Source organism: Delphinus delphis, chromosome 6, assembly GCF_949987515.2.
Source record: "Delphinus delphis chromosome 6, mDelDel1.2, whole genome shotgun sequence".
Classification (NCBI taxonomy): Eukaryota; Metazoa; Chordata; class Mammalia; order Artiodactyla; family Delphinidae; genus Delphinus; species Delphinus delphis.
In genome coordinates this window covers 41812223-41824484 of record NC_082688.1, presented here as the reverse complement: position 1 = coordinate 41824484, position 12262 = coordinate 41812223, and positions in this window count along the sequence as shown.

Genomic DNA, 12262 nt, shown 5'->3' with positions numbered 1-12262 from the left:
GGTGCCTTCCTCGAGGAGGTCGTCCAAAACCATTTTTCAAACATCCCACGTTCCTATAAACCTCCACCTCTGGTTTGGTGGCCCCTAAAAGTTCCCAGTCAGTTTTGGTGAAGGGACACTTGGTGACAGCGTTGTCTTTCGAAATGAGTAGTTCCGTTACCGACATTACATTGCTCCCCATACATTATTTATAAGGTTTCCCTGTTTGTATGTGCAAAATATTTCTGTGTATATTTTGAGAACTAAATTGTACAGGCCTCTTTTTTTCTTTCACACACCCTAGAGATGTTATACAGGCAGTAAAAGTGCCCAAAGTTTTGAGAAATTGGAACAATCAAGAGTTCCCTGTATGGAATGCTGTTAACGATGGCGATTCCCGCTACAGTACCTTTCATCTGAGACACTTAGGGTCTGTTAACAGATTAAAAGAAGTAAAAGACACGGACCTAGAGAATTTTCATTATCTTGTGCTCTGAAAACTTGGATTTTCATTGGTTTGAATGGGCCTGAAAATGCATTTTTATTACTAGGGGCATAGAAGCCTCCAGCGGTATTCTTAATAAAGCAAGGTGAGTTATAAGCAATCATCTGATGGAGGGTAAACGTATCATACTCCATTTTAAGAAAAATACAATATAAAAGTCTTACCATGGAAGAAAATCTTTATATGATCTTTAAAAAAAAAGACTTCAAGAAAAATAAAGACATGACACTATATTAAATTTAAAGTCAATGACTTCTAAGCAAAGCAAAGCAAAGCCAGTCTGATTAAGGCCGTTGCATTGTTCTGGCATTTTTTACGTCTCACCCATTTCTGTGGCCTTGATAGAATGTAAGCTTTCGGGGCACAGAGAACAACTTCATCTTGATGTAGGACTGAGCAAATGCACGGAGAGGTTCTCAATAAATAGGCATTAAATCCTAAGTCCAGAAGGGACCTTGAGATGCCTTCTCTTTACTCCTTAGTAGAACTGTTTTAACCAGCCCAGAAAAACAGATTTTTTTTCTTTAAATCTCAAAATTCAGAGATTCCACAATAAGAGCTTACTTCTCACATCGCCTTGTGGTCTGCTGTGGGCATCTGTCGAATGGTGTGACCTCTGCGTGGGGAGCCTGGCCGACCCTCCAGGCCCGCGGTTTGGGCTGCTACGGTGCCACGCGGTGCTGAGGGGCTCCAGTGAGCCTTGGTCATGTTCTTTTTTTTTTTTTAATTTATTTATTTATTCTTTTGGCTGTGTTGGGTCTTCATTTCTGTGCGAGGGCTTTCTCTAGTTGCGGCAAGCGGGGGCCACTCTTCATCGCGGTGCGCGGGCCTCTCACTGTCGCGGCCTCTCTTGCTGCGGAGCACAGGCTCCAGATGCGCAGGCTCAGTAGCTGTGACTCACGGGTCCAGTTGCTCCGCGGCACGTGGGATCTTCTCCGACCAGGGCTCGAACCCGTGTCCCTTGCATTGGCAGGCAGGTTCTCAACCACTGCGCCACCAGGGAAGCCCTGGTCATGTTCTTTTATGGAACCTTGGGTGCTTGACCGCTCTGACCCTCAGTCTCATTTGCAGGTTCTGGGGAGGATTAAATGAGCTCATGTGATATCCAAGTGACGGAGGCAGAGTAGGCTCGGGATGAATCTTTCCTTCCTTTTAATTAGCTGTGGAGAAGAACATGACCCTAGGGATGAGCTACTAGGACTCCAGCTTGGTGCCTCTCCAACTTTAATGTGGGTATTCCTCTCTTGTGTATCTTGTTAAATGCAGGTTCTTATTCAGTAGTTCTGGGTGGGGCCTGGATTCTGTACTTCTAACAAGCCCCTAGGTGACGGTGACCCTGAGAGCAAGGGTCCCGCTCCTGCCTTTCTCCCTTCTTTCTAGTAGAGCAGGACGTCTGCCCCCCGGGAGGAGAAAACATCTGCACCCTGACTACTGTTAACCAGCTTCCCTCACAGGCAAGGGACCTGTCCCACTGCTCCCTACCATTTTGTCTGAGGCGCAGCAAGCCAAAACACTGACACGCTGAGGTTTGCAGCAAAGAGGAGGTTTATTCACAAGGCAGCCAAGCAAGGAAGAGCGGGGAGAATAGGTCTCAAATCCGCCTCCCTGAAGGCAAGGGGCTTGGGGCTTCTGTGGGGTAAAGAATAAAGAAGCAGGGCAGTATGAGGCGTGGGGAGCATGAGGAAAGGTGATTGGAAAAGGGTGCGCTCATCATTGTTCTGAGCTGGCGTAACTGTGCCCGGGGCTCGGCACATTCTCAGGCTGGAGTTTTCGGCCCGCTGGTGGCAGGAGGTCAAAAGGCACTTGCCCAGTTGGAGGGTCAGTGGTCCTCTCCAGTTTTAAGCAGCTCAGCCTAACTAGACACAGCTGACTCCAAGTTCCTGGACAATACTGGGGCAAACATCTTATTGCTTATGCTACATGCTACTTGGAGGACGTACAAGTCTTCAAGCTACCTTGATGAGTGAAGACAGGATTTGACTAATCATTACACATGGTTTGACCTCCAGGCGAGCAGAAGAGAGTCTGCCCCCTGGGACCTGGCATCGGAGGCAGATGGTTTAAAAACGGGCTCTCCCACCCTCTGTGTGATCTTAGGTAGATTACTGAACCTTCCTGTGCCTCTTTCTCCACCAGCAGCATGGGGACACTCAAAGTCCCTCTCTTGCGGGCTGTTATGGGGGTTCAATGAGATATAGATGCATGCACAGGCACACGGGAGACACCCAGTGTGTGTTACCTTTGTGCTTATTTTTATTAGAAGACCAGTATTGTTAGAAGATACGGTGCCCACAAGACTAAATAGCCTCTAAAACAAGCTCCTACAAAAATGTCAGCCTCCTTCCCTCCTGCATCTTGAACACACAGGAAAGAAATGGGTGGAGTAAACAAGCCCACACTAGGGGCCTCTTGCCTCTAGCAAACAGGGTCAAGGGACTGCCTTGAGGGCCAGTGTGTCGGTCCCTGTCACTCCAGTCTTTTCTTTGATTTCTCCTCCTTATCCTCTGTGGGCGGATTCACCTCTTCTTGCATTAAAACAAACCTATGCATACTTGGAAACTTCAGTACTTTTTAAATTGAAACAACTCCCCACCAAGAGGAAAGAGCCGATTCAGGATTGACTTTAATTGGCCATTAGTGTGCTTACCAGGTGGTGGAAATCGCTTGGCCTTTGGCTTCAGACCATGCCGGGCACCCACGGCAGGCATTAATAGCCCATTAACGCACACCCTGTCATTGCTTTATTTCCTAATTAATACCCCCTGCTTTAGGGATAGGAGAACACAGCTATAAAATTATCTATTGCTTCAGCAATGAGGGAGAAAAAAATGTTATCAGCACCTCGTGCCTGTCACATTAATGGCTGAACGAGAAAATCAGAAGGGTCAGCACAGGTTTTATTTTCTTCATCTTTACCTCAGGGTGGAGAAAGGTCAGTCCCAAAATGAACCCCAAGTTTAGGTCAGGAAGCCCTTGGGTTCCTTATATTAGCTCAGAAATATGGGAAACTAGAAAGGAATGATAAAGTGTAGTGCAGATTAGCCTCATTTTCCTGTGAAGCTTGAGGAGAGGGAGGGAGGAGGTGGATGACCATGGGCAGTTGGGCAGGTTGTGCACTGTACAACACCAGAAATGTAGAACGTTTGCACGTATTATTAGGACAACTTTCCGACAGATGGAAATAGTGTCTTGAGGAAGTACCTTTTTCTGTTTCTCTTAGAGAAATGCTTCTCAGTGGGGGTGATTTTGTCCCCTAAGGGATATTTGGCAATATCTGGAGACATTTTTGGTTGTCACAAGTAGCTGATGTGTTACTGGCATCTAGTAGGTAAGGACAGGGATGCTGCTAAACATCCTACAGCACACATGGCAGTCACACATAAAAAAGAATTAGCTAGCTCAAAATGTCACTAGAGCCGGGGCTGAGAAACCCGGGTCTAGAGGATGAAGGTGAACCTCCCTGTCTCTGGTATCTTTTCCCTGCTTGTTCTGGAGAAATGACTGCTGGAGAGGGAGTGAACCATTTCTGACTCTACCTCCAATATGCTCCAGCAACCTGTAGTATACCATGTACACATAGGGCCAACGTGCCTGGAGGAACCCAAGGCTACCTGATGGCAGAGCTGTGTCCTGCAGAGCTGTGGATCAGGGTGACAGCCATCATGGGAAAAGCCTTCCTGCCTCCAGGCCTTCGGTTCACCAGACCCAGGTGTCTCTTCCTTCCGTCCATGGGCCTTTGAGATGAACCAGCTTTCCTTGTCTCTCCTAAGCTTCCCAGGTTGTGATTCCTTGCCTCTCAAGAGTGGGGCACAGTATCCTCAGGTTTGCCTTCCACGCTGCCTCCTGGACCAATTTTGGAAGGTTTGTGGATGATCAGTTGGGGGATAACAGGTAGAAAATTGAGACAAGACAGAGAACTCCGAGACTGGTGACTGTGTTCAAATTCCAGCTTTTCCACATGTCAGATGTATGGCCTTAGGCAATTCACTGAACCTCTCTGTGCCTCAGTTTTCTTGTCTGTAAAATGGGGGTGAGAATAATAGTGCCCACTTCATAGGGCTATGGTGAGGATCGAGTTAGTATTTGGCATGTAGCAAACAACATGTAAGTGGTAGGTGTTCCAGGCCTCATTCTGTGTTACTTTTTGGTATCTGTATTAGTTTGCTAGGGCTGTCATAACAAAACACCACAGTGTGGGTAGCTTAAACAACAGAAATTTATTTCTCACAGTTCTGGAGGCTGGAAGTCCAAGGTCAAGGTGTCAGCAGGGTTGGTTTCCTCTGAGGCCCATGAGGGAAGGACCTGTTCCAGGCCTCTCTCCTTGGCTTGCAGAGGGGCTGCCTTCTCCCTGTGTCCTCACATGGCTTTTACCCTCTGGGCAGGTCTGGTGTCTCTCTGCGTGTCTAATCTCCATCCCTTATAAGGACACCAGGCAGTTTGGACTGGGATCCACCCTAGTGGCCTCATGTTAACTTAATTACCTCTTTAAAGGCCCGATCTCCCAATACAGTCACATGCTGAGGTACTGGGGGTTAGGGCTTCATCCTGTGAATTTTGGGGGGGACACAACTCAGCCCATGACACCTGATAAGGACCTGGTAACAACACCAGCATGATCCTGAATGTTTAACGGTAATACCAGATGCAAAAAAAGCCAGGGCAGACCTTGAGGCCATTACTCTAAGTGAAATTAGAGAAAGACAAATACTGTATGATCTCACATATATGAAGAATCGAAGAAAACTGAGCTCACAGAAACAGAGAACAGATTAATGGTTGCCAGAGGTTGGAGTGGGGGGTGATGAGAAAGATGGTCAAAAGGTACAAACTTGCAGTTATGAGAGGAACAACTCCTGGAGATGTAATGTACAGCGTGATGACTATAGTTAACAATACTGTTTTTTTTTTTAACATCTTTATTGGGGTATAATTGCTTTACAATGGTGTGTTAGTTTCTGCTTTATAACAAAGTGAATCAGCTATACATATACATATATCCCCATATCTCCTCCCTCTTGCGTCTCCCTCCCTCCCACCCTCCCTATCCCATCCCTCTAGGTGGACACAAAGCACCGAACAATACTGTTTTTTAATTTGAAAGTTGCCAAGAGCCTAGATCTTAAAAGTTCTCATCACAAGAAAATAATTGTAGCTATGTGAGGCGATAAATGTTAACTAAATTTATTGTGGTAATTATTTTGCAATTTATACACATATCAAATTACTATGTTGTACACCTGAAATTAATATAATGTTATATGACAACTATATCTCAGTAAAATGGGGGGGAAAAAGGAATCCAATACCTCAGGTATAAAGCCTCCCTCCTCCTTCCCTTTCACATTCCCGGGAAGACCTCAGGCCCCGGCCTTACACCTGCCTTGATTATATTCCTATTAACTGTGTCAGTAAATGGTAGCTGCTTCCCTTCCACACCTTCCTTTGCTCGTCATTGGGGAATATGCTAGAGCTACACTGTAAGAGTGATCACATATCTCAGATTTTTCTGAACAATCATGGTTTCAAAAATTCTGTCCTCTTGTCCACCTAAGAACGCTGGTATTTTTCATACCACAGGTTCCAAACTGTGGTTCAGAAGTCATGGTCATGGTGCCTGCCATGCCAGGATGGCAACTTGGAGGGATGGGGAGGGCGTGGCCAGAGGCAGGTGGGGAAAGCCAGCAGCCAGAAGGAGGAGAGAACAAAGAAAAAGACCCAGGAAATTCATAACTCTAGAATAAATTCCCAGATAGTAATAGTTTGCTGTAGCAGCAGGTCCTAGCCTCCAGTTTACTGCTAAATCTAGTCCTCAAGTAGCACAGCCGTCAGAACATTTAATACAAAGTTCCCTAGCTGTAAAACGGAAATATTAATACCTACTTGTTGTGTTTGGAAGTTATTTCAAAAAGTAATGCTAATATCAATAAAGTCCTTTATAAATGAGCTAAAGGAACTCGGTAAGTATTACTCTTTTTAGTTTTTCCATCACTCTTCATAGCTACCAAGCAGTAACAGCTCTATTTGTACTGAATCCCAGAAGTGTCTCTGTATCCTGGAAGTATTGCGAAGATCGTCTTCACACCTGCAAAATATTCCTGCACCATGTATACAAATGATTATGGCTCCGCTCTCGGGCCTCATCTAGGAGCTACTGCATGTGAGGATCAAATTGATACACATTAGGGCATCCTCAGCAGTCTTTGGCAAAGGCCTATAGATTACTTCGCTGTCCAATTTGTTAATTGGACAGCAGACCCTGAGTGGAAAGAACAATGCGCTCGTCAGTTGGGAAAAGCTCCTCCAAGTATCAACAGATACAAGCAAGGCAGTCTCAGTGTGAAGGTTGTTTAGAACCGGGTTTGTATTTTGGACAATAAACTCTATTAATGATAGTCTCCCAGTCATTAACTGTCTCTGCTGTAAGAGAAAACTGGGGCTATTAACTTCTCCAGATAGAACCAGAGGGAAAAGCAATCATTTCTTTTATAAGCAGAAGGGAAGGTTCTGCTCAATAAAGATCAATTAAACATCTCTGTTAAAAGACTGCTTGGAGCTGGTGCCAAAGGAAATTCCACTGTATTAACCCGTGCTCCCTCCAGCCCTCCCCACCTCTGTAGCTTGCACTGGGGAAAATTTTAAGAGGACACTGGCTATTGTAAGATTTATAAGGTGACAGTAGCTCTCACATCCGTGGCTGAATGATCTTTGATGTTGAGCGACTTTTTATGCATTTAGCAGGAGTATTCCCAGAGGAGGGCAGGCAAATCAAACGCTCCTCTGAATTCAGCTGAGCATCAGTCATGCTCATGAGGGAGTAAAAAAAAGAATATAACAATAGGTACGGTGGTCCGAGCTACTAATTGCCAGGATGCAGGAAGAGTTTTGGGGGCCCTCGAAGATCCATTGCACAAAGAAAACCCTCCACAATCTCCACCAACATCTTATACTTACCACCTCATTCCTGTCCTTTAAAATACAGTGTGCTTCTACTCTCAGGCTTAGACTGCATCCTCTCATGTAAATTCCATCTATTCTTGCTTTCTGAGCTCCCATATGGTTTTCTTACACTTCAATTATAATACCTGCCTGGCAGTTAATTTTCCAAACGTCTGTCCCTCCTCCAAGGTGTAAACTTGTTTATCTTTTCATCCCCTATCGCCCATCCACCCCCCAATATCTGGTTTGATGCTTTGCATATGACAGGCGTGTTGAAATAAGCCTGCAAGTTGGTTTTGGGTAAACATTATTGCAGTTGGTATCTTGATAATCACATTCCTGAAAGGTGGGCTGTGCACACTGGCCTGAGCCACATGGGAATTCAGACAGAATGAATGAATATAGATTTAAAGGGACACATCCATCTATATTTAAACCCAGAAGTTATCGGACTTAAAAGTCCCCAGCAGTTAATTCCGACATCAAAGTCCTGGGCATCTCTGTAATAGTTTTCTATTGCCTTGTAACAAATCAGTACAAGCTTAGTAGTTTGCCATATATAACTTTATTATCTCACAGTCTCCATAGGTCAGAAGTCCAGGCATGGCATGGCCGAATTCTCTGCTGAGCTGGGAGTCTTATCCGCTGATGTCAAGGCCTTGGCCAGGGCTCCAGTACTAATCTGGGGCTCAGTGTCTGCTTCCAAGCTCACACTGGTTGGAAGAACTCAGTTCCTTATGGTTGTAGGACTGAGCACCCGTTTCCTTGCTGGCTGTCAGCAGGGGTGCTCTCAGCTCCTAGAGGTCACCCACTGTCCTTGCCACATGGCCCCTCCCTCTCTAACTCCAGGAATGGAGACGCTTCCTCCATGTTGAATCCTCCTCTCACTTTAATTCTCTCTGACTCCTCTACCTCTGAATTCCAGACTCAGGTTTAAAGGGCTCCCTTGATTTGATCAGGTCCATCAGGGTGATTCCCCTATCTTAAGGTCAACTGATTTGGGACCTTAATTGCATCTGCAAAATCCCTGCAAAGTAGCACTTAAATTAGTGTGATTGGATCATTGGAGGAAGGTGTGTATTCAGCAGGGGATGGCGATCCTAGAGGCCATCTTAGAATTCCACCTACTGCACTCACCAATGCCAAAGTGAAAGCTTTGCTCATCTGCTGGTGCCTGACTTACGTTTTCCCCTATGTGACAGAGGATGTCACAAGCCTGCATCCGACATTAAAAGTGCTGCTCCCTAAAGAGGGAGGGAAGACACAACCTTGACTTTATCCCTTGATGAGAGTGATGTTTCATGGTGTTGGGAAGATTTTCATTGGGTCAATTGCCTGATTGAGACATAGCCTTAGTGAGGTGACAAATAGCAGGCATTAATGTCTCTTTTTTAATGGTATGATGAATGGTCTAAGAGAAGGGTCAGCAAGCTGTAGCCAGCCGCCTGTTTTTGTAAATAAATTATTGGGCCACAGCCAGGCCTGTTCATTCATGAATTTTCTCTGGCTCCTTTTGCGTTGAGTAGTTGCGACAGAGACCTAGCGGCCCACAAAGCCAAAAATAACTCCCTGGCCCTGGCCACCCCCTGATCTAAGACCGTTCCCATAGTCCTCTGATGATAAGAATCACCTGGATCATTGGTTAAAAAGACAATTTCTGGATCCAGCTTGGAACCCCTGAGTCAGAATCTCCAGGGTAGGGGCTTTGGGAAGGTAGAGTAAACAAGCTTCCCAGGTGATTCTTATCCTCAGGGAACTACTGGTCTCAGGTGTGCCTGCCTACCAGTTGAGGAGGAGGTTTTAAAAGAGGCAGTGGGCGTAGGGTTGGGGGGAGTTTGCCTTGGCGGGCCCAGGCCTCGCGATTTCACTGCTAGGACTGCATCCCGGCTCCGCTTCTCCCTGAACTTCGCCACCTCAGGTAAGTGACTTTTAACTCTGTTTCCTCCGCTGAGAAATGAGGGTAACGGTGCCCGGTTGGCAGTGTGTGTGTATACGCTGAGAGCCTAATACAATGCTCGCTAGTGGTCACCCTCGTAAGAAGAGCAGCGCCGTGTAAACACAGAACACCCCACTGTGGAGACATCTCCTAAATAAGACAGGCCCAGCAGGGCTTTTCAGTAGTCCACGGTGTGTAGCTGTTTTCCTCAGAAGGAAAAACTCCCTTAAAGGAATCTCCCATTACGTTCAGGACGGTATAAGGCCCTTTAGAAACTCACTTCTCCGCAGAATGCTGAGTATTACAAGAGGTTATCATTGGCTGTTTTAGGATATAGCTGAGTTTGCAAAGGGATATTTAATTTTATGATTGAAAACTCTGGTACTTAGCAGGAGACATATATATATATATTTATATGTATTCTGTTTGTGAGGTTAATGTTTTTAAAAAATCTTTGCCTGACGAGATCAAGCAATTTCAGCCGTTCGTGTAGCTGTTGAAAGACAGTTTTTAGATAAATTGCCCATAAGTCCTTGCAAGATACAGGACCCAATAATACTTCAGGTTACCAGGGAGTTTCATATTTTACTAAAAGGGGGGAAAAAATCAATCATGAATCTTTTAGTCTGATGACCAAAGAATTGCTCCATTGATTTTGTTCAGCTACTCAGGTGGGTGTGCAATTGATCCTGATTTGATCTTATTTAAAGTTTACTTTTTCTGGGAAGTATTAATTCGAATGTAGTATGGGTAATACTGGAATACTAGAGCCTCTTTAAAGCCACTTTACACAGCTTGTGTAAACATCCTAGGGTAGTTTCCTCTTAACGTTTTCACAAATATAGAACTTGAGTTTGCTGTATGTTTTTCCTCTTTTTAACAGAAGAGGGAGGCAAAGGCTTGGCTAAACAATGTACCTAAAACCCAGGCTAGAGGGAAATGGATTCATATTCTTAGAGGAACAGGTAAATAAGAACAGGGTGAATTCTGCTAGGTATGATTTAGGTTTGCGAAGGAAGGAAAACAAGCAAAATTTGCAAATGAGTGTGCTTTGCTGATTTCTTTATTTTTAAACTTAGTTTTAAAAGAAAGTACCAGTGGGAACGGAGAAAAACGAATCTGCAGAGGGCAGGGGGAGGGGTATTCTTCATTTTTATTAAATGCGGGGTTGGAATCGTGCTGTGCCCTGAAACACAGCTGGGTGAACAGGGTGGTTCAGGGTCTGCCTGGATTAACTCCCTAAGCAAATTTCTAGGTTGCCAGGCCGGCTGGTTGAGCTCCAGGCTGGTGGCTAGTGATGCGGTGTTATTCCTTTCCGCTCACCTCAAGGGGAAAACCCTGAAGTGCTGACTGCCAGTAGCTGCATGCACCCCTTTTGGGATGTCCAATGCTGAGAGATTCTCTTAGGCTCATGTCTCCTGTGCAGATGCCCGCCCCCCCCCCAAACTCCCAGAGTTCCCATGGCTCACACCTGGTGCCAACCAGCAGCAACGGACCTGCCCGTAGGCCCTCGTGAAGGCCTGCTGCTCATCCTGAAAACCTGCTGCTAATAGAGAATTCAGAGGAGCTGCTCCTAGTGGGGCGCCATCTTGGCTAGAGGCTGCCTATATCTTCTGTGGGCTCTGCCTCCGTGGTTTCCAAGGGGGCAAATGGGAGATGCAGGGCCTTATTTGATGGGGGACATGAATATCTGGGCTAGGTTCACTTCAGAGATTCATTGCTTTCCTGATAGGTATGAGTGATAATTTTTGTTTGCTTTGTTTTGTATGTGGGTGGTATCGTGGAAATACTTGGGGATGGTAATCATTGGAGTCAGCTGAACTGAGTTTGCTGTCACTTAGCAGTGTGATCTCGGACGGGTCTTTTAACCTTTCTGGTCTCCATCTGTAGAATGGGAATTATAATACCAGTCTCATTTTCCTCTGAGATTGTCATGAAGAGCCAGTGAAAGTGCTTTCGGAATGGCAATGTACTCTGTATACAGTGTGTGTGGCAGATAGCATCCCAGTTTGAATTTCAAGGAGATTCAGAACTGTGATTAACAAGGCAAGCAGAGCCAGGATGGGGTGAGGCAAGCAGGGTGGGCAGGGCGCTAAGTGAAGGAGGTGCTCCCTCACGGGGGTGTTTACATGCGGCTCTGAACCAGCAAGATGCTGAGAGTCAGGGACTCCTTAAATTTTGCACTCTAGTCACCCTGCTTGCCTCACCCAAATCCCTGCCCTGAGTGAAAGTAAAATACATGCCCATGAAAATTACACATGTGATACACTTTTGTTGTAACAAAGTCCACCTGTACCTAATTAACCTTGGCCGAGCTTACCACTGGGACAATTTCTGGGGTGTCTTTCCTGGCGTTTTTCATACATGTACAACCTTAAACTAGCTTTTCTCACCTCATGGGCAGCCCAGAAACATGGGGAAGAAACACCAGTCTGATCCCAAAACCTCATGCGTGTCCTAGATCTTTGTCATGGGTGTATTTGTAGACTCTGGAGGGGTCACACAGCACATGACACAGCAAAACATACTGAACCTACGTCACCCAGCTTTCCCTGCCGTACACCAAGTCTTCAGTAGCTGCTCCAGGACCTCCCCCTCCCCCCTCTTTAAAAACTCCAGGTACTTCTTTTCTTCCATCTCCTGGTTGGCTGGCTGGCTGCCTGCCTCTCTCATCCACTACTTCCTCTTCCATCTCTTCTCAAGAAGACAAATTGGGCCATTTGAGGACTCTTAACACTTGTATCTCTCTGTCTCCCAGATCAGTTCCATAAAGGATCTGAGTGGTAAAAAAAAAAAAAAAAAAAACGGCTCCCCTTCAGGAATGGGTGTGAGGGAGAAAGGTTGTCAACAGTTCCATAGGTTTTGTTCCTGACACATAATGTCCACATGTACATCTCCCCTGCCCC